Source organism: Manis javanica, chromosome X, assembly GCF_040802235.1.
Source record: "Manis javanica isolate MJ-LG chromosome X, MJ_LKY, whole genome shotgun sequence".
Classification (NCBI taxonomy): domain Eukaryota; kingdom Metazoa; phylum Chordata; class Mammalia; order Pholidota; family Manidae; genus Manis; species Manis javanica.
In genome coordinates this window covers 31,936,423-31,959,168 of record NC_133174.1, presented here as the reverse complement: position 1 = coordinate 31,959,168, position 22,746 = coordinate 31,936,423, and the positions used below count along the sequence as shown (strand labels likewise).

At 41.1% G+C, this 22,746-nt stretch overlaps 1 long non-coding RNA gene across 2 annotated transcripts in view; it reads right to left on the bottom strand.

Moving 5' to 3' along the window:
* LOC108410073 (uncharacterized) overlaps positions 1-22,746 on the bottom strand; it is a 77,178-nt gene that overhangs the window by 47,637 nt on the left and 6,795 nt on the right. The window contains exon 1 of one of the 2 annotated variants that reach the window (XR_001856394.3): positions 18,956-19,031. The exons of the other annotated variant lie outside the window; for it this stretch is intronic. This is a non-coding gene — a long non-coding RNA (uncharacterized lncRNA). Of the gene's footprint in view, positions 1-18,955; positions 19,032-22,746 lie in introns of those variants that run through there. 2 annotated transcript variants of the gene reach the window in all.

Sequence of the window (22,746 nt, the reverse complement as noted above, 5' to 3'; positions counted from 1 at the left end):
AAACAAAATGAGGAGGGGCTGGCTTTCAGGAGACAGCCCCGATTTCCATAATTATGGGCAATTGCACAAGTTACTTAGAAAACACGCAAGTCATAAGGCTGGACTGTTTTTAGACCAAGCCATAATTTAGATGTGGGAAGTGGTTTCACATCTTTGTGCCACCACAACATACGCTGTGTTACAATCTATCAGGAGCTCAAATTCGATCAGTTTTTTCCTTTTTTGAAGAAATGTGCAGCAAATTGCTTCTCCTAATTAAGGTAGATGAAGACATAAGCACGCACACTACTTACCACTCTGGGATAAAATTGACTTTCAAATGATATTTAATGGACCAGCCTGATGGTAATGTTCTGCAGTTCCAAGCAGGAGGCCTGGATTTGGTTCTTTTACTGCAGGAAGAAAGGGAGGCATGGGTACGTGGGGCTGGGGGAGGAGGGGGAGTTTACAGAGGTAGCAAGTGGGGGGCAAAGGGTAAGGATATGTTCTCAAGAAATCTTTCATCCTTCGGAACAAAATTTAACCTGTGTCATTCCAAAGGAAGGCAAAGAAGAGAAAGCCAAGGGAAATAGTGGGAGTGTGTGTGGATAGGGAAGAGAGTAGAAAGAGGTATTATTGGGAATATTTAAAGTCTTTTATGTAAGGATTTTGTTAATTTTTTGTGAAAAATTTAAAAAGCTGGGGCTGACCTCTCTTACAAGAGGAAGCTTGATATAATAATAATAGTAACATCTACATTATTAATGTGCCACAAGCTGCACTAAAAACTTCACCCACGTTATTGGGTTGAACCGTCCCTCATGCAAGCCACACGAATCAGGTATAACTGTTTCCTCATTTGCCATAGGAGGGGATTGCTGCCTGCAGATGGGAAAGGCCTTGCTCATGCTAAGTAGCAGTGCCAGAGCTCAAACTGGGATCAGATGCTGAAGTGTGATTGCTTGCCCACTCTATCACCTCACTCATGCTCTTGAACCCTTGGCAGTGCTCCACCTGCAGTGTCACCATCTTTCTTTTACCCAGACAAGCCTGCAGTATGGTGACAGGGGACAGTAAGCAAATGGTAATTGGAGCAGAGCAATCCAAAGCAGAGCGCTTCCAGTCTTCAGAGGGCTGCTGAAGAGGGTGGGAGGGCCTGGGTCGCCCTGGGTCAGACTCACACTTTCTGTAGTTCCACCTATTCTCTAGAAACCACGTAGAACTGGGGCCTCTGTTCCTCAGCGGTCAAGGTAAGCCAAGCCCCCAGCTCCAGGTGCAGAGTCCAAAGCCGGCAGGACTGCCTTGATTCCCCACAGATTCCTGGGCTCTCGCTTCTCTCCAGTGGCCAGCAGTCTTCAATTCTCAAGTGTGTATATCAGGCCCTTCTTCAAGGGCCGCAAGAAGTCCACTCCCATAATACTTTCCAGAACATACCAGACTTTACCGAAGTGCCCAGGGGGAGACAGAGAAGTGAATGGCATCACAGGCTGCAAACGACATTCTGCAGTACAGTAGTCACCTTGCCACCGTGGCTGCACCGGCTTCACCTTGCTTCTTGCTCCCTTCTTGGCTCCAGCGGCTTTCCTTTCCTTTAGCAGAATCTGCTCCTTAATCTAGATAACCGGACAAAAGAGCCTGCATTTCATGCAGGGCTTCTTAATCTTGAGTTAAGAGTTCAGAGGGTCCATAAACTTGGATAAAAAAATGTTACTTTATTTTCACTAACCTCTAACTAACATTTAGTAATTGCTTCTCTTAGGAATCTAGGCAACAAACCATGCCATTTATTTCCAGTACCTGAAACTGTTGCCACCAAGAGACCTCACGGATATTTTTACCTCAGATTACAGTTGTTGCAGCTAAATCACCACCTTTATTCATCACTACTTTGAAATTCTACCAGGTATTATTAGTCCTGCTTGCTAGCTCCTGCTATTAATGTATTAATTAAGAAAGGCATATATTATAGTTTCACATATTTGATCTTAAAAATCTGAGAACAAACTTTTGGAATAACTGGCTTCCTTGAGATTCTATATATTTTATTTTAGGCACTTAAAAACATGGTTCTGAGAAGGGGTCTGTGGATTTTACTAGACTGCCAGTGGGATCCATAGCACAAAAAAGATTAAGAATGGTTTAAAATGGATAATTTGATGTAAATTTTTCCACACACACAAAAAAAGCAGCAGCAGCAGGCTCTGGTTTAGTGAGACCCACGCTCCTGAGAAGGCCATGGTGACTTTCAATAAACATTTCTTTTCCCTGTAATTGAGTTTGAAAGGTTCCACATAATTCTTCTGGCCTAACTCTTCCCAAGGAACTCAAAGCAGTCCCAGCTCACTTGCAGAGTGGCTTTGTTTGCTAAAGGCTATTACAGGGCTGGAAAGTTTAACTGAGGGAGAAGAGCTGGAGGAACTTTGCCTCTTTGGGGCTGGTGGACACTCAATTAAAACCTGTCTTTGGGGGTGCTCTACAATTAACACATTCCCCCAAATTCATAGGTTGAAGCCCCAATCCCCACATGTGACAGTATTTGGAGTGAGGGGCATGCTTTGGGAGGTCATTAGGTTTAGATGAGGTTATGAAGGTGGGGCCCCCACAGTGGGATTAGTGCCCTTCTAAGAAGAGGAAAAGACCAGAGATGTGCTTCCAGCATGTGAAGATAGAGCAATAAACATCTGTGAGCCAGAAAGTGGGCCCACCAGGATGAGAACAGGCCAGCACCTTGATCTTGGGCTTCCAGCCTCCAGAACTGTAAGAAATAAATATCTGTTGTTTAGGCCACCTAGTCTATGTTATTGTCTTACAGCAGCCTGAACTGACCAAGATGGGAACTGCATTCTTACTGACCATTATCCAGATGCCTTGGACACTGTACCGAATCCATGCAGACAACCACGCCCTGTGCTCACCTACATTTCCTTGACAGCATGTCACCTGCCCTTCCAATACCACCTTATTCTCCTGAAACCTTGTTCAGTATTATGTTGTTTTAACATACCTTTGTTTTGGCAACTAGGTGTCCCTGCTCAAAACCGGAAATCCTTCTGATCAAGGATCTGGCTTAATTAGCATAAAATCTATAATAAACTAAATTGTTAAATATAATGGCTATTTCTGAACAAGCCATCAGAAAGTAATTGCTTACAGTCTCTTTTCTGCTGACCAGCATTAAATGGTAAAAAGCAATAACCTGGACTGAAGAGTCGAAGCTGTGGTTATGCATCCCTGGGTGAGAGTGCACTCTACCTCTGAGCCCAGCTGACGTTATGAAAGCCATCCCCAAGTATTGAAGGGAGTGAATGAGAAGGAGTGAAAGGGTCATTTGGAATAGCAATGTGCTACGGTTGGGCACTAATACTGTCTCCAAATTTTACTAGATCTTGTTATAATTGCATTCATTGAACTCACCCCAAGGTTCATGTTTAGGTTATTTTTGTATCAGTTAAACCATATTCTGTTAATACTGAGTCCACTTCTTCAGTTTGCCTTTCTTTATTTCTTTTTAAAAATTTCTGTTTCTTTGTTTCAAGTAAAACACCATATGAAATGGAGACAATGGAAGCAGTAAGGCAGAATGTAGAAACCCTTGTCAATGATGCTCTTTGTGGGCCTGGGAATGGAGAAAGCAGTGGTGCCCCGGTAGGGAATAATATAAATTTTCCATTGAGAAAAGGATACTTATGTGAACAGAAACAATCATCTCTAAAGGCCCTCTCCGAGGGACAGCTCCAGAGGAGACCTCAAGAGATTTCAATACATAACTGGAGCGAAGAAACATGATTTGTGGATTCACACGTTATAAAAGCTACTTCTGTTGATTTTCTGTAAATGTCATGTGAAATAAATTGCTCTATAGCTTGAAGATTGTTTTGCAAGTAAAAAATGTTTAGGATGGCATTTTCCTTTAGAGGAATGAATTTATACTGAACTAAAAGCCTTGAACAGCTTTTCTCGCTTGTCTATTTTTTTTCTATGCAGCAACGGCAGTTTTGCAGGCCACAGTAATACAGACTGTACACGTTTTGCTGTCCATGTTAGAACATGACGTAACAAAGTTTATGGCCCATGAGCACAAGAGTTGCTTACATGTTACCATGCATCCGCCACTTCTTTCATTTTGGTATATATGTGCATTTTCTTTGGTTTCTAGCTATAGCCACTATCCCAAAAGCCTGTTTCTTACTGCTTGAGTAATTGGTTATTTCCTACAAATCCAAAAATCTGCATGCATCCATTTGTCTTTATATGCTAAATCATCATGTAGCCAGCCACAAACATGAGTTTTGTGCCATGATCCTTTAGGTTCCGCTTACCATGCTCACCAGTGGTTAAGGCCAAGCATACTTGTCTTGGTTCTGGTTACCCAATTAAATAGACTCTGAGAAAGGAGTTAGGTTCAGGCTGTTTATTTAGGAGATGATCCCAGGAAGCACAACTGAGAGGGTAGAGAAAGGGAGAGAGGACAAGAAAAGGATGTTTTAATGAATGGGTTCCTGCCATGGGCAACTGGCACTCAGTCCTGCCAGTGACCCTCTAAAGAACCTTGTAGAACATGCCTCAGAACTGTTTCACCTAAGGACAGGGAAACTGGGGTATTTATGTTCCCAGTCCCATTTCTTTTTGGTCAGGGTTGCTCCAGGGGCCCGTTAGTCCCCCATCATTTTTGAGCTCCTCTGCCAGAAGTGAATAAGCTCTGGATGTGCCTGACAAGGCTCATGGGCACAGAAACCAAGGAAGTGCAGCACTGAAGACAGACCCCTGTGGATGTACACAGGAGCTCACAGGCAGCTGCAGGCCTACTCAGAGGTTGGCCATGGGGAAGGACGTCAAAGGGTCAACTACAACAGCTGTTGTATACTGAGGACTTACTATGTTCCAGGTGCTGTTGTCTTTACAAATATTAACCAGTTTAGTAAAAAGAATGCCAGTGTACCTTGTCTTGAAGTGCCTTTGACTTTGACTCAAATCACCTATTAGATGGGTCAAAATAACCCAAGCTACTTTGCCAAAAGCCTAAATGAAGTCATTTCTTTTGAGTAGTGAGGAAGACAAGAGTAGTCGGAGAATTTTCTAAACATAACCTTGTAGTTTGTGATGGTTTCCGAACATTCTCTGAAACCTCTCAAATTCTATTCTCTCTCTGCTTTTGTTTCCCTTGGAAGGAAAACTCAAGAATCTTTTCTAAAAGCAGGCTCCTCCGGAGGACATCTTCCTGTTTTTCCAGAGACAGTGAAACATACCTTTGCACAGCATAGTCATTGTTATACAACACTTTATCAGGCACACGCAGTAGGTCCCCATCTCACATTTCAGTAGTGTTGATGGGAAAGCCAATCCAAGTTTCTTCTGGAATTCATGTTTGTCTTTTATCATTAGTCATGCCAATCTCGAAAGTGATAGCCCCAAAGGCACAGTGGTATTTATCATTCCCTCAGCTGGGTACAGTGCAGGAGCTGAAATTGGGTAGAACTTTCCAGGCAGCAGTAAATCCCAATCATAGATCAATAGGTATAGAGCCAGACATCCCTTATCAACTCTTCTGGACTTATGTATGTGTATACGAAGACCTGAGCCACTAAGTCAGTTAGGAATGAAGTTTTATTGATGATACCTGCTCACAAGGATGGACTAGACAAAGAGTCAGAGAGAAATTTTTTTTCAAGGCCCTTTTCTCCAGTTCTGTTGGTGAGGGCAATCCTTGTCGGGTGAGTCAGAAGTACTAATGTTCTTCTGTGTCCATCTTAATTACTCTCATTTTACACTGGTCTGATATAGGCCTAACACATAACTAAATAGTATTTTTCCCAGAAGTAATAGGTAAAAGGGAGGTAACCCTTGGCCTATGTTAATTGCCATCTCGTATCTTACCTTTTGGCAAGGAGACAACAGGCTACCAATTTTAAAATTCAAAAAGGAAGTTGGAAAACTCACGACCTATATGCCCCTCTCAAATAGTGCCAGCTAGTGACCATATATAACTGGTATCCTGGAACATAGAGCTTACCATGTGTTTAACATGGTTGCTTCAAGGCATAATGACCAGGTTGAGGTCAGTTAGCTTGCCTAACCATTCAGTCAGTCTTCATCAAAACACACCAGACGGTTATGAGCAGGGAGGTCTATGCTCCTGGCCACCTGTGCAGTGCAAACACAGACCTTTGTTCATTCATGATTCTTCCAGACACTTAAAAGACATCAGTACCTTGTTCAGATATTCAAATTCCACAAACAGCAGCATCAGCCTGTTGAGGATCTGCAGAACTGAGGTGCTTCCTGTAAGCTTTTAGGTTAGGAAAGAAAATAGATGAGGCAGGCTGGATGACAACACAGGTTCGTTGGAGATAAGCCTGCAGAGAGGGTCTCCAGCAAAGGGCTGAAGCCCCTGTCTGCTTACAGGTTGGGGGAGATACAGCGGCAGAGGGAGGAGGTACTTTGGGAGGCAGGAAAATTTTCAGGTACTGTTGCTAGGGTTTGCTAGGGACATAACCTTTGGGTTGATAGGGGCCAAGCAGGGTATTCTCATGGCTTCAGCTCAGGCAGGAATTTTCCATTCTTTGGAAAAATGGAGACAGTGTTAAGATGGCGAATCTCATGCTAACATTTCCCTCAGTTCTGTAGTTCAGGAACTTTCTTGGCTGAAATTGCCAGATCATAGCCTATGGGGAGAATGTAATGAAACCCTCAAGGCAGAACCTCTTGGTTCATCCAAATTAGATGCTTATAAAGCCCCAAGAAAAATGCCCAGAGACGGGGTAGCATCGTTATGTTTCCCAGGAATAAGCATTGTCCCCTCCATTCAGGCAGGCTGCCCCACCTGCTGTGTGGGCTGCACTCAGTACAGGCAGGCACCCCAGCCTCTGCCTCACATGGTTTTGGGGAGTCTACACAGACTTGTTGTCCTCCTGAGACTGCTATGAAAGCTCTAATAGGAGCCCACTTTCTGCTGGCAGACTAGAAGTTGCTCAGCACAGATTCTCTAAGAAAAGACCTTTGGGAGAGAGGTGTACTTTCAAAATCCTACAGGTGGACCCCTAGGACAGTCCTGGTGTTGTTAGCGCCCTGCACACATCCTTGACACACCCATGCTGATTGCCAGCAGTCTGTGTCTGAGGGCTTTCTTTTTGAATAGACTTTATTTTTCTAAACTATTCAAGACTTACAGAAAAATTGTTGCTATTGAGTTACAGATAGCACACAGAATTCCGTATGTCCCACCACAGTCTCCTTAGCGTTAACATCTTGCATGCATGTGGTTACAAGCAATGAACCAATGTTAATACACTATTGTTACCAAGCATCCCTACTTGATTCGTAATTCCTTGGTTTTTAGCTAATGTCCCTTTTCTTTTCCAGGATAGCCTCCAGGACCCCACATTACATTTAGTCATCATGACTCTTTAAGCTCCTCCTCTGTGACAATGTCTCCGGCTTTCCTTGTTTTTAGTGACCTGGATGGTTTTGAGGCATACTGGTGATGTATTTTTGCAGAAAGATCCTCAATTGGGATTTGTCTGATGTTTTTCTCATGATTGGACTGGGGTTATGGGGTTTGGGGAGGAAGACCACCGAGGTGAAGTGCTTTCTCATCACACCATATCAAGGGTACATATTATCAGCAGGGTTTGTCATTGTTGATGTTGGCCTTGATCACTTGGCTGAGAGAGTGTTTGTCAGGATTCTCCAGTTTTTCCTCCTTTCTGTCACTGTCCTCTTTGGAAGGATGTTGCTACGTGCAGCCCACACTTAAAGTATGTGGAGTTATGCTCCCCCTCCCAGAGGGCGGAGTGTCTACGTAAATTATTTGGAATTCTTCCGCATGGGAAAACTGTCTCTTCTCTCTCATTTATTTACTCAATAACTTATTTACATCAGTATGGACTTGTGGATATTTATTTTACATGTTTGGTTCTAATCCAGCACTACTTGTGTTCTATTGAGCACATTTTTCCAGCTTTGGCCATTGGGATCTCTTTCAGTCGGCTCCTGTGTCCCTCTGACATGTTCATAGAATGGATTATTTTTTTTTTAGCATATCTTTACTCTTTGGCACTATCAGATCTTCTGGGCTCATCTTGCATATTTCCTGCTTGAGTCCTAGAAATAATCCTTTGACACATTTTCTCTTATTGGAAAATTGTATTAAAAACCAAGATCTTGCCGTTAGATGTGTTTTTGTTCCCTAATTAGGGTGTCACTGCTTCTAGCCCTTTGCAGCTAACAGAAGATATATATAAGTGTATACTAACCTGTGTATATACAAATATACAGATATTGCTCTATGTAACTTTTGTATTTTTATTAAAGCTAAACATTAGTTCATACCTGTGTCTCCAACTGAAAACCATTACCACATGGGTCATTGTAGGCCCCTTACCTTGCATACCTGCAAATTCTCCCTCCAGCAGTGAGAACCTGGCTCCCACCATGTGCTATTCCTTTACACACTTACTCAGTTCCAGTATGTATATGTACCAGAATCAGAATTGTTCATCTGGACCCCTGTGGGTACAGTGCTTATGTGTAGTTCCTTGTGCCTTTCATTTGCCAATCATCTCCTAAGTTACTATGTCAGCACCTCCTCTCCCATCCCCTTTCAGTGAGGTTGTTTTGTACATTTGTAAGACAGTTAAATTCTTTTTATCACAGTCTGCATTCTATCCTGGGATCCCTACCTGGGGACCTTTTCTCTCCAACAGTGAGAAGCCTAACTCTCACTATTCTCTATATATTTACTAAACCTAAAACACACAAATAATTTCAAAATTGCTAACCCATACAGTTGTATAAAGCGAAGTCACTAAATAGCCTTAAGTATTTATTTGCAGTTTTTTTCTTTTGAGGTGAAACTTACATACAACAAACTGCACAGATATTATTAAGTAGATAATTTGATGAGCATATGATCAATGCATAAACCTGTACAACACATGACCATGTTAAGATACAGAATATTTTCATCACCCAGAAAATTCCTCATGCCCCTTCACTCAATTCACCCCTCCAGAGGTAACTCCATGGTGGTATTTTTCACCATAGACTAGTTGGGGTGTTCTAGAACTTCATAAAATTGAATCATACAGTATGTGATCTGGGTATGGCTTCTCTCACTCAGAAGGATGTCTGTGACATTTATCCATGTTGTTTCTATAGCCTTTTAGTTAGCTTAGTGCTTTGCAGGAATGGAGGCAAGCCAGGGGTGTGCTGGTAAATGTTTAGCTCACTGAAAGAAAGAACAAATAGCCCTGGTTTGTAGCATTTGTTATTTGTACTGATGTAAATACTCCCAACATTGCCAATTTCAAGATACCTTCAAAAATTCCACAAATGGCCCACATGACCCGGAACAAGCAGACTCGAGCCCCCTGCTGACTGCACAAGCTAGGAGCACCCTTCAGTGGTGACCTGCCAATGCCCAGTTAAGTCCTCATTTCATTATCTTGTTTGTGCAGTGCTGTAGCAACCTAGTGGTTTGCAAGATCGTTAGTTTCTCTAAAGGGCTTTTGATAGCAGTACCTCCAGCCAGTCAAACACAGAGGACCTGTCCTGTAACAACCCCTGCTTGGATGCATGTTTCTGGAAGGTCTGCTGTGCTTTGCCTCTTTGGCATCTAGGAAATAGTGGGTGCTACCTTGCTCTCAATGGGGCTCTCATAAGGAACTGTGGTAGATTTGTGCCCCTGGAGTTTTGGACCTAAAGCCTGCAGAGCTCTGTTCTTTACGAAAGCCATAGCAGTCCATTTATGGTGGCACTCATTCAAACAGCTGAAATTAGGAAGCCTCATGTGCCAGCTTGCACGTTACAAACTAAGGGTCTGGTGCAGCTGCATATCACCTGAGAAAAAGAAGACTCATCATGTTCCGTCAAGAAGATTTTTCAAAGAAATGGTCCAAAGCAAAGACTTTGACACTTAAGCAAGCAAGAGCATTTTCCACAAGGCCTTGACCCACTGGCCACCTGCAGCTTTGACGAAGAACATTCCAGGCAGGCTTTTCCCCCTGGCTGCTTTTATTGTGTATTTTCCGAAGTGCTTTTCTTAAAGACGTCAGAGTTAGGATGAGGAGAGGGGAGGGAACAGGAATAGAGAAGGAAAAGTTTTAAAGATCCTGCTCAGGGCTTCCCTTCACATGGAAGGCCCTTTATGCTGCAGGGCTGTGTGAGAACCACTTGGAGTTCATTAACACCCTCTTCAAAACAACACATGAAAATGACAACCTTCTTTCCCTATATGGAGCACTGAATTTGACTTTCATGCATTTATAGGTTAATGTGTGAACAGAGCGTTCTGAAGTCTGATAAAGCAGTATTATAAGCAGCTAATGCAAGCCAAAGACCTGGAATGTCTCAGGCAGCTTTATGGATATAAAGCACAGTTTTCTCTCTGCAATCTGGACTTCACTAGAAGCCTTATTTTTAATGCAATCCCTCTCTGGTTATTTCAGCCCTGTTGTTACTAAAATCACATGCCCTGCTTATACCATTTATCTCTTTTCTGTTCTTCTTTGGATTGGGTGTCTCAGCAGATGATGTGTCCCCTTTTCCAATTCATGGTCATCTTACCATTGCAACAAGTCTTGGCTCAGCACCTTTGCCTCCCCTTTTAATGTCGCAGGCCTGCCCTTGAAGAACTTGCAGTCAAACTGGGCTCGGTGACTGCCCAAATGTCCCACTGCCTTGATCCCTATGTACCACCTGACCCCTGGGCTAAGGCTGAGAACACTTCCTTCCCCAGCTTACCCCATAGGCCAGGGTTTCCATCCTTGCTTCCAACAGAAAAGGGGAAGATCTCCAACCAAGAAAACAACTCACATTCCACCCACTCAAAGTCTTCTGTATTTGATCCCAAAGTGACACCATGTATTGTTCGTGTATGATATTCCCAAGTCATCTCTGCTTCCAATGGTATCTTGCCCTACCCTGTCCCCTGAAAGCCACCATAGATGAGTTTTTCTGGATATCAAGGGCCAGTACACATTCTAAGGCTGATGAAAATGAGAGCTCATGCTGGGTGAGGAACCAGCAAAAACCCCAATAGACGTCCTCAAGACCAAAGATACCAAATGAGTAGACGAGGCGCCCTCATCTCAGCTTCCTTTGCTCCACATAGATGCCCTCTGGGAGTCTGGTGGTCACACGCGCATGCGTGTGCACATGTGCATAGGCATGGCCCAAAGATTACTGTTACTATTTCGGGATGTCCATAGCCCGCACCCCCATCCTGTAGCACAGCAAGCCTGCACCCTCTCATTTCTTGCTGTAACATTGGGCTTACTAAAAAATTCAGTGCAAACGGCCTGGCAGAGGCTTTCTACAATAGGCTATGTAGGAAACTTAAACATAGAGGTTTCCTATGCCAGCTTAATATATTGTGAACTTTTGACAGCAGTCTTTCATGTGTGTATGCTGAATTTCCTTTCATCTGAGCTCCTATAACACTTTTGAGTTCATCTCTTTGCTGTAGTGCTGCCAGAGCATTTTCTGTGGGACTTCCTTGAGGGCCCAGCCTAAGCCCTACCTATCGTGAACCCTCAGTGGTTAGCATAGATCTACAGATTTTTACATAAATGTTTGCCAAATCACTGTTAAATGTTTTCACACAGCACCCTGGGTGGATCAAGTGTGAGCAGTCAGGACGAGGGAACTTTAGCTGTTTTATTTTCTATACCAAACTTCACACATACAATGTAATAAATTCCTTTGGAAAATGATGCTCTAACTTGTCTAAATGTTCACTACCTAACTATATTTTCTATGCATATATTTTTTTGCGAAAAGGTAGGGAAACGAGGAAGGCAGAGATATCCTGCCTGCTTTTTTAAAAAGGCAAACAGAAACAAATCACCATGGGTGACCTCATCGTTATTTCCTTTGGAAATGAACATCAAGGACTATGGTTTTAGATGAGAAGTGAATGACATTAAGACCAGGAAAAGCCTTAAGAGATGATTGAGCCCATCTCGCCAGCTCCCTCAGGCCACCTGCCAGTGCAAGAAGAACATGCAATAACCCTAGCAGCCTGCTTCAAAATTAGAATGAATTCATAAGAAACAAAAGATCTTGTTTTCATGGGAAAATATCCTTTGTGATAGCCAACAAAGGGAGAATAATTTTGAAAGCATGTGACTTGGGGTCCCATCCTGCAGTTCTTGCACAGACAAAACTCTCATTGACTCTATCAATAGAATTATTGCCACAGAAAAGTCTTTTGCAAAATTTCCATGATGCTTCACAACGCATTTTAAGCGCATCAGCCCAGCATCCCACACACTCCCCCGTTTTAATAAAGCGGGAAATGGTTTCTCTTAGATTGCCCTATTGTGCAGCAGGAGATGAATCCAGCACAGGATGGGAGCCAATGGACACCCCTTCCCCCCACCCCTGCATACATCATCATACCAAAATCATGGCGATATAGAGAAGGTCAAATTTCAACTGATCTCTGAGCTTGAATTTTCCATTTCAAATTGCTCTTGCCAGGTAGACAGAAAATGGATTTCTTGCAGGCTTCAATAAATACCATCTCCAAGTAAAATCCACGTTTTTCAAATAGATAACAATATAATGATTGGTATTGCTATTCCAGCTATGGTTGAATAGCAAGCAGTCCATTCCTTTTTATGTAGTAGGCGCCTTAAGAGCCTCAAAAGATGAAATTGGGACTTCAATACTGCTGAAATGAAGGACAATAGGCCCGATTTCTCCTTTTGAATTCTCTTAGCAAATGTACTGCATAAAATAGAATGCAGTGCTAGGAAAGACTTCCCTTCCCCCCCCCCACCCAAAAAGCAGGCACTATCTGTCTAATAGGTTATCCATTCTCACCCCCGTACTTATGTTGTTGTTCACCCAATTCATGCAGTTTTTAGTAAGGTAGCGTATTCTTAAACTAAGAAAAAAATATGTTTATGTTAATTCATGAGTTTTTGCCCTAAAGAAGCTAATACTAATAGTTTTACAAATGAGCATGAAAGAAAATGAGGGAGCCTGTAGCTTCTCCCATGGAACTTTTAAGAATTAGAAAGACCCTTGCCAGCCTTCAATGCTGTAGACCAGCACTTAGCTTCTCTGGGAGGCAGCACCAAATTACATGGCCGCTCAAGGGAAGAAATTAAGAAGTCACCGTCATGAAAGCTAAAGCCTTAAGTCTTCAAAAATATTCCCTGCACCTCTCTCTCTATGTCACACACATACACACACACACACATCTTATTGGGACTTTTTCAGTTTTTGAATTCTCAGCAACATACACTCTGCTCCATAACGTTTGGCTCTTATTTGCACACTGAAGTTATTTCACGCCCATGTAAGCTTGTCTTCTCACCCAAAAAAGCAGGAACCTAAGGCAGGAACTATGCCTTCAATTTCACTTGTATTCGGTCACAGGTAGTCATAGTAATCAGGTAATTATGAACATTTATTGACCACTTAATATGTATCTGTTCCAAGGTACTGTTCCAGGTGCTTCATATGTACCATCCCACTGAAAACTCACTACAACCCCATGGGGAAGGTGCAGATCCATTTTATAAATTAAAAAAATGAGACAAATAGAAAGCTTTTAGTAAATAACTGTTGACTGATCTAAATAAATGGAACTCAATAGAAAGTTCCTAAAACTATTATTAGCAAAGAAGCTGTGGCCAGTGACACGTTCAAATGATTCTGTATTATGCTTACTCTCAGTCATTAGGTGAAACAAAGATAATTATTAGCTTTCCAATATCTATTCTGTTCTTCATTAGGAACAAAACTCTGATTCCCCACCCCACCCCCCACCCCCCGGAATTCCTTGCGACTAGGTATGGCCTTATGGCCAAGTTCTCACCAGTGCAATTTATGTAGAAGTGTTATCTATATTTCCAGGAAGATCTTTAAAATGAAGAGGCAGGCCCATCATCTTTTCCTTCCTCTTTTCTGCTGTTCAGAATACATATGTAATGCTGGCTTTCAGCAGCCATTTTGGACCATGAGGACCTTGGGAATTGAAGCCACATACAGCTGAACAAGATAAAGAAGTGATGATGCCTGACATAGCCACTATACCACCTCTGCTGTCTACATCGGAAGTTCTTTGACATAAAAGAGAATCAGACTTCTAGGTTTTTAAGTCACTGTTAATTTTTTATTTTCTACTGTATGCAGCCAAACCTACAACAAGCCAATGGGTGGCATATATCCAAGAGCAAAAATATTTCTTTGATATCTATAGCAAAAAGCTATATTCATATTTGAAGGAGATCAAATTTCATCTTTAAAAGTAAAGTTTTTGTGCTTACTCATAATGAATTTTTTTCTGATTATGAGAGTAATACACTTCTATTTTGGAAAACTTAAAAATACAGAAAAGCAGTGAGAAGAAATGTAGTTATCGTTGATTCTACCAGTCAGAACAAATGCTGAACATTTTGGATTTTCTACAAATCTGTAAAATTAACATAGAAACTATCAAATCTTAGAGTTGAAAGGGACTTTAGGAGACATACCATCCAGCATTATACCAAAGCCAGAATCCCTTCAATAGCACTGTCCTTGATGCCTGCCCAGCTTGAATAATAATAATCCCTATGATGAAGAGCTCAGAGCTTCACGAAATAGTTTAGTTCGTAGCTGGAGTCACTCTGAGTTCTATCTTATATTAATGACTATTGGCTACCCTGACATTTGAAGCAACCCAATTTATTGTCTTTCAAATATCGTGTTCCATTAAACATTTGAGGATAATCACAAAGGCTTTACTTTCCAGAGTCAGTCACAAACTATGTGCCAAGCATTGTGGCAGGAATGAAGATATAGGTCATGACTTAAAATCACCCATGTAACACAGAGAGTAAAGACAAGCTAGGTAAGGGCAGCAGTAGATATGTTCAAAAGACTCTTTTTAAATGACAGAATCCAGTGACCAAGAAATATGGTGAATCAAGAAGCCAGGAAACAGGGTAGGTTTTGATATCTTCACTGAACAGGGACTACTACAATAACAGCAGAAGTGCATTTGCAAATTAGTGGGTAGTGGTGGGGAATCAGGAGGAAAGAGTACAAAGAAACAAAAAAAATTGAAAATAAGTTTTGAGGTTCCTATGGGATATTCAAATAGGCATATACAATAAAGAGTCAAAAATATATGTCTGGAGTATAGAGGGACAGTAACTCCTATATTGTCCTCTTAATCCAGCTGTTAGAGACAGTGGAGGGATAAAGGTTCTGGGCTTTTGAATAGTATTATGAGCAAAGAATCGAAAAAAATGTATACCCTCTTCTAGACACTGCCATCTTCCCTTGAGAGGTTCATAGAAGGGACACAAAGCCAAAAAAAATAGTAGAAATAGGAAATTAAATAAATCCTTAATCACTTTCTGGTCTTAGACCTCCAACCTCTGCCTCCCCCTCCAATACTCTGATGTTTAGGCTGGACCATGTAGCCATGTGGCACATAACTTTTCCCTAGGTTACTTAGCCTAAATGCCTTCAGCCCAAAGCAGGTTGTCACTGAGATCTCCTAATGCCTCACCTGCCCCCAAGTTGTAGATCTTACCATACTCCAGCCCCATGTAAGGGAAAAAAGAAAAGTGTACTGTTGGTTAGATATGCTCCAAGACAGTATGCCCTGAGTCAGCTTATCATTTCTGCTATGCAGATGGCAGAGAATGAAGAGAGGAAGAGAATCTCTCTTGTGGAGTAGGCCCTGTTCCTTCGCACTTCAGCCGTGTTTCACGGAGAGCAGCAAGACAGTCAAACCCTAGCACTGACCTGTTAACACAGTGACCATGCCCGCTGGCAAACATGGTATCATCAGGTCCCAGAATCTGATAAATCCAAAACAATACTCCTGCCAGAGGTAAACTGGGAGGAGATGTAGATGGGAGGTGTAGATGAAAGGAGGAGGGAAAACAGGATATTCTTCTTTCACTAACTTATACAGCCAAAGGAATCAAAGCTCATCAACAGCTTTCTAGACTTATTGGCTTGTATTAAAATGGAGACCAATTAAGTCCCACAGGTCATTTTTATAAGTATTTCTGAGATCCCCTCCATTTTATGCTCATGTGATTAAATTATGAACCCTTAATGAAAAATTTGTATTTATCTGTTAGTTTTAACCTTGTTGCTTTTGTTTCTTAGTGCCAGCCTATGACAATTATCTTTGAATCTTCATTTCATCATCTAACATATTACGTACCACTCCCAACCTAACTCTCTCTCTTAGCTTTGGTTCATTTCTAAATTTGCTTCATGTGTCTCTTGGGTCTGCATTCAAATAGCTGATAAAAGTGAAAAAAGAAAAGGGCAAGGTTAGAGGTCTGGAACCCACAACCAAACCTTGTTCCAAGTTGACACAGATCTAATTTATTTTAAATGTTCAAGGTACCTTGAAATTCCCCAAATGAAGATCTATTTGGCCTTTACTTTTCTGTGTTGCCAACAAAGACAACATGACTACCAAACAGTGGTTTAAATCATGCTATTCTACTGGCCATTCCATTGTTCTGTCAATCTTGGGATTCTATTTTTAAAAAACAAATGAAAATAGTTTACTTTTTATTTTTATATAAGTACAATACCAAAGATATATATATATTTTTTTAAATGATCATTGCAGTCATTGTCTCCAAAAACTCAATTTACCACGTGTATATGTGACAGATTTTATCCCTAATCTTCTTGTATCAGGCTTGGACCAAAGAAACTTTATAACTAGTAGCACTATTTTCTTATGTACACTTGCCACACAGAAGCTTTTTTTAAAAAGAAAGAGCAATTAGCAAAATGATCAGTTAGTTCATGTGTTTGCATTTTGTGAATATTTGCATTTCATAACTAATTTGGTGCCCTATAACTGTTGAAATTAACTAGATCCAACAGATACTTTTTCTTACTAATACTCTGAGTGATGTGCCCTTATTAGATCTGAGATTTAATTATTGAACAGATAAATAAATAGAATTTACAATCCACTGGAAAATTGTTTTTCCATGCAGCAGATATTAAGTACAATTGTCTTTAGTACAACATATACATAGAGGTAAATATATAGAAACATAGGTATCAAGATATATAACTTCCTACCAAAAAATGTAAACATATTTCTTAGATCACTTTGAGGGGGCTAATCATTTTTTATGAAATCTATAGTATTTCTGCAAGTATCTTTAGATGAGTTTTTAGAACAAGAAGCGTTAGCTGCATTGTGCTTACAGCTATGCTTACTGGTTTCCTGTGAGCTTGGGAGGGTCCTGGTGCCTCAATCTCTGATCTTGAATTTCAGGGATTAGTTCTAATTTATTTCCTGGGATACAACATTACAGTATAAGTCATAGAAAATCTTAGAACCTGACTCATCAAAGATGCATTCATTTTCCAGTCAAACTAGTACCACTGCCACCGTCTCACCTCACCTCTTATGCTTGTCCCTCCAGTCTCTGCTAAAGTATTCATTCCTGGGATCATCCAGGAGTCCTCTTATTCAGGCCTCCATTTCCCTCATTTCATGTCCACACACACCTGGATAAGGACTTGGCATTCTCAGCAACAGCAGCAGGGCAGAGATGCCACGAAACCCAATCTCTGGTTGCCTACCTATGACCTAACTTCTCACACATCATGGGCAATAGGAGAACTGCCAATCAGCACACTGAGGATCGAAGTTAAGGAAACAAAAGTGGCTCCTTGAATTGCATTGTGAATTTTGCTCAAAAGAAAATGGTAGTTGGCGTCTACCTGCTCACTTGTTCTTTCCACAAATGTCTTTGAGCACCTTTGGTATTCTCTTAGCACTGGAGATCCAAAATTGAAGTGAATGTACCTCTGCATATCTGAAGCTTACATTCTAGTGGACTTATAAAAACAACAACCCTGTATCCCATTTACCCCACTCAGACTTGGATTCTGAACCACATAGGAGTTGGGGGTGAGGTGGAATGGGGGCTAGGAGTACAGAGGAGCCATGGAGGTAAAATGAACTAAAGAAAATCCAGATGTACGTAGCACAAGTGAGAGAGAGAGAATAGGACCCACTCTCTCAGTTTTCCCCTTTTCTCTTTCTTCCTCCTTGACTCCCAGTTAAAGACATCTCCATGAAAAATCTTAGAGTGAAAACAGTGAAGGATTTCCACTCCCTGCATACTATAGATACAGCAGCCAGTACTGTATTAATGATTACTATGTCACATCAAACTTCTAAGAGGACACAATTCCCTATTCTTCATCCACAAAGTATCTTTGAAACATAGAGTGGAGTGCACTTAGACTCATTGGACAAACCCATTCTCAGCAAAGCATTTTATCATCTGTTCAAGTAAGACTGTGCGGCTTAAACCTTAAAACCAATTTGAAACTTCCTTTTGCTCTAGCAACTCATCAATGCCCAAAGACTTGAAACAAAGGGCAAGATGAATGGCATCTGAGGGAAAGTTGTTAGTGGACAAGATGGAAAAAAGCTCATGGTAGTTCTCTCTCTAGAAATAATTAGGTGTATGACCTTGAAAAGCCACTTATCTTCCTGATCCTCAGTTTCCTCATCTATAAAGTGGAGTTATGACCATGTTTCCTCTGAAAACCAAACTGTCTACCCCACACTCAACCTGGACACCGAAAACCCAACACACACCTTCCTGGCTACACTAACATGACTTCCCTATTCCACTGTGTTCATTAGTGTTACTTTACTTTTCTAGGACTGCCCTGCCCAAGCAAATGGTTTGATTGTTTATTATGAACCCTTACCCACAGACCATCAACTCATCAATGGAAAACATCAAGCAGACCATTTGCACCCTGATATTCTTTGAATCCCTCTTCTCAAAATCTTCATCTTGTTTTCACCAAACCTGGACATATGTATATTGTCACCCAAACCTAATCAAATCCCCCTGCATTGAAAGACTTGCCTTAAACCAAACTTCCAATTCTCTATAAACTCTGCCCTTCCCTTCACACCTTTGAGACAGCCAAAGCAAGAAGCTCAGCTTTGTCTTACCATGTGTTGGTGATAGTTGCGGAGCCAGCTTTCTGACACCTCCCAGAATCGTTGTGATCATATATGTGAAAATTATTTGAATGCTATGAATGGCAATGAAGCTATGCATTGGCAGAATGACCACACATTCTGCCCTGCGTGATATCCTTGCAGAGGGCAATAAATAATACCCTGCTAAACTGGAAGCTGCCAGCATGCCAGGAGGGGATGTAAACACCCAGGTGAATAACAACTCCCTGAAAGTACTGCAAGATACCTGGGACTCCTGTACCTACCATTGGAAGTAAGGAGACACTTTTCCACCTTTACCTGTCATTGGACTCTTCTAATTCACCTACATAGGCAAGAAAGCTGCCATTGTGCAGTTGTCAAACCAAAGATGATCTTTTAATCTAGGATATAACTGGACAATGGGTATGGAGATGGGTGGGTGGTTACCACAAGACACTTCACTTGAGCTGCCAGGTGTAGGACAGGCTTTTCAGCCTGCGTTCTCAAAGAACACCACCTTAATTTGCATTAAGCTTTACACATGTTCAAACTGTTTGTTTGGTTTATATGGTTTATATATTTTTCAGCTCCTTCTAGCCACTCAAATGTTATTAATTCATCACTATACATCTCTTCTCTATACCTTTTGTAGTGAGTCCATCTGCCCATCTGTTTTATGTATGTGTATGAAATCTAAATTCATATCATAGCAGTTTACTTATCCCAAATATATAAACATAACATCCCCGACTCTGATTCTGAAGAATGTGACCAAAAAAGGGAAGTGGCAGAACAAACTTCAGAGTAGCCAAAGGAGGCTAATTATTAACCAGGAAACCCACAGTGTTTCACGTTATCAAATTAAGCACTTAGCCCAGTGCCTGACATGAGGAGCACCTTCAATAAATGGTGTGTTATCAGAGCATGATGTCTGCCTTAGCACAAATGTGTTCCCATGATATATTTAGCAGTGTCTGGCACAAAAGTGGTACGTAATAATAGGTACTGATTGATGGACAGACAATTCACAAAAGAAGACAAATGTATGAAAAATATTCAGTGTCACTAGGTAACCACCAAAATTCATATTTAAATGAGATATTATTTGTCTATTACATAAGCACAGTTAAAAAAAGTTAATACATAGTGTTCTCAAGGGTGGAGCCAGACGACCAATGTTATGCAATGTTAGTGTGGGTGCAAATCCATACAGCCAGTCTAGAAAGGCATTCAGCTCAAGCCTTTAAAATATTTATGCCCTTTATTCCACTGCTAGGAATTTATCCCAAGGAAATAATTTTGAAGTGGGTAAACATGGCAACATTATAAAGAGCAAAAATATTGGGAACAGACTCCATTTCCAACAACCGAGCAGTGATTCAATACTAGCTAACATATATTTCACATTTATTATCTACAGAAACTATGTCAGGGCTTTGCAGATATTATCTCATTTAATCCTTACAGAAACTATATGAAGTGGCTTATATTATCCCCACTTCATAAATGGTGAAACTGGGATCCATTTCCCATTCATACCACTGGAAACTGAAGGAATCGGGACCAGAATCGGGTGGGATCTCTTCAACTCCATTTCACTTACACATCTCTACACTATAAAATAGTATGCATCCAATTTAAATTTTAATGAGAAGGTAAAAACTTAATTTTGTGTGAAGATAGGATAGAAAAGTGTACATATTTAATATTAAATTTATAATACACACACACTGAAAGAAGTTTTAATATTAAAATATTAAAATATTAAATATTAAAAGTGGCTATTTCTGAAGGTATGTTCTATCGGGGAACTGTTATTTTCTACTGATTTAGATGTATTTCCTACTTTTCTACTATGATTAATAAATCACTCTCATAAAAAGAAAAGCAAAAGTGTTGGTAAGAAACACAAATTGTGAAGGGCATCCATGTCCCAGATATACACGGACTCTAGAGTCTGACTGTGTAAGAGTACCACCACATGTGCCTGGCTGGGGCCCCAAAGGAATGTATGTTTGTTTGTTTCTGTATCTTCCTCTATGAGCTCAGCATCCTGTGGATGGATGGAGGGAGACTTTCCATATAACCCTGCTTTGCTGCATGGGTTTGCAGGAGGCAGCCAGATGCCTCATCTCCATTCCTTCAAATTAGCAGGTGTCACACACCTTCTGGTGCTTGTGAAGATGCTCAACTCTCTGCACTCGTCACGTGTCAGGGATCCACACGGTGACCTTACAAACAGGGCCAAATTAAGCAGATCATAACTCTTAGTCTGAATCATTGCAGACAGGCCACATGGAAGACACCTGAAAATACAGGGCCTTTGAAACCTACACCCAGAATACAGCCTGAGCTAAAGAAATGGGGACACATGGCAGAAACCAAGTCTGCACTAAATACACGCAGATCATTTTTATGGTTGTTATTTCTTTGCTTGCTTGAGAGATTTGACCAGAACATGCCAGCAAAGGATAATTGTTAGGTAGAGGTTTGTGGTCTTGTTGTTATCACATTGTTGGGGAAGCTTCTCCACTTGAGTCATAAAAATAAGGCATTCATTAAGCCGTGGCAGAAAAAACGTTGTCAACTAGTAGGAGACTGAGCAACATAAACTATGAGGATTAAACTGCGTTGTTTTTTTTTGCCATCGTGTTTTTCTGTGACTCGATCTCAGAGTCACATTGAGCTCTGTGCCCAAAGTATTCGTTCTTATTTACACATGGTTTCTATACACATGGTAGAGCCATCAATTAAAGGCCTGTGACTCTGGCCTTATCAATTCACTACCCTTCCAGCTGCTACTTGGCTATAAATTATCTCCCTCCTCATCCTGTCCCTAGTCCATGAATTGGAGTTACTTTTAACCTCTATTGCTGCTCCTGTTCAGCTTTATTGAACTTATTTTGATGCAAACATAATTAACTACTTGTTCCCTACATATTCATGAGATATTCAAGTTGGGCACAAACCTGCTTAGAGAAATTATATGAAGAGAAAGAAGATGTAGAAAAGCACAATCAACTTGCAGTACTATAACAACATCCACATGAGACAACAAAAAAGATAGGAACTATTAAAGTTCCTAGGTTCTCATACAAATTGGAAAGTAGTATGTTTTCTAGAGAAGAAACTGTACCAGGTTTGTTTGTCCCAGAGTTGGATCAAAATATTTTTGAGGTCATATGATCCGGTGTCCTACTTATAGGACAAGAAATGTAAACCATTCAGGTGAGATCATTGCTAATTCTCCTCTTAAAATTTTCTGGAATGATAACAACATGCTCCTAGTTCAGAAACCCAATCTTAGGTTCTCTGGCCCCAGGTGACAAACAAATCCTTAGACTTGATGAAATTACCCTCTGCGTTATCAAAGTCTCTTCCTTCTTGTCCTTCCATAAGCATGGAGTGGAACTTTTTTTGGACTCCTCTCCGCCACTTCCTGATGGCTTTATATTGAGGCGGTCATCAAGTTGGGAAAGCATGGCCAGGAAGACAGATGGGGAGTAAGGAAGTCCATGTGAAAGGTCTCCTCCCTACCGGGTAGACAACTGCCCCTATTCTGATGAATTAATTCTGAACCCTTGGAGTAGCACTCTTCTAGAAAAGTAACTTCCAAGAAAACCTAGGTGAGAAGTTTCTGGTGTGATTGTCAAAATACTGTTTGGGAAGCAAGCAGGGGAACCAGGGTCGAAGTCACAATATTAAGAGTTCTTACTGCTAGTTACTGATGCTAAGAGTTTCTAATTTTCTTACTCCCTCGTCATCCCTTGTCTGTGCAGGTTTGTGCATGCCCGTGCTTG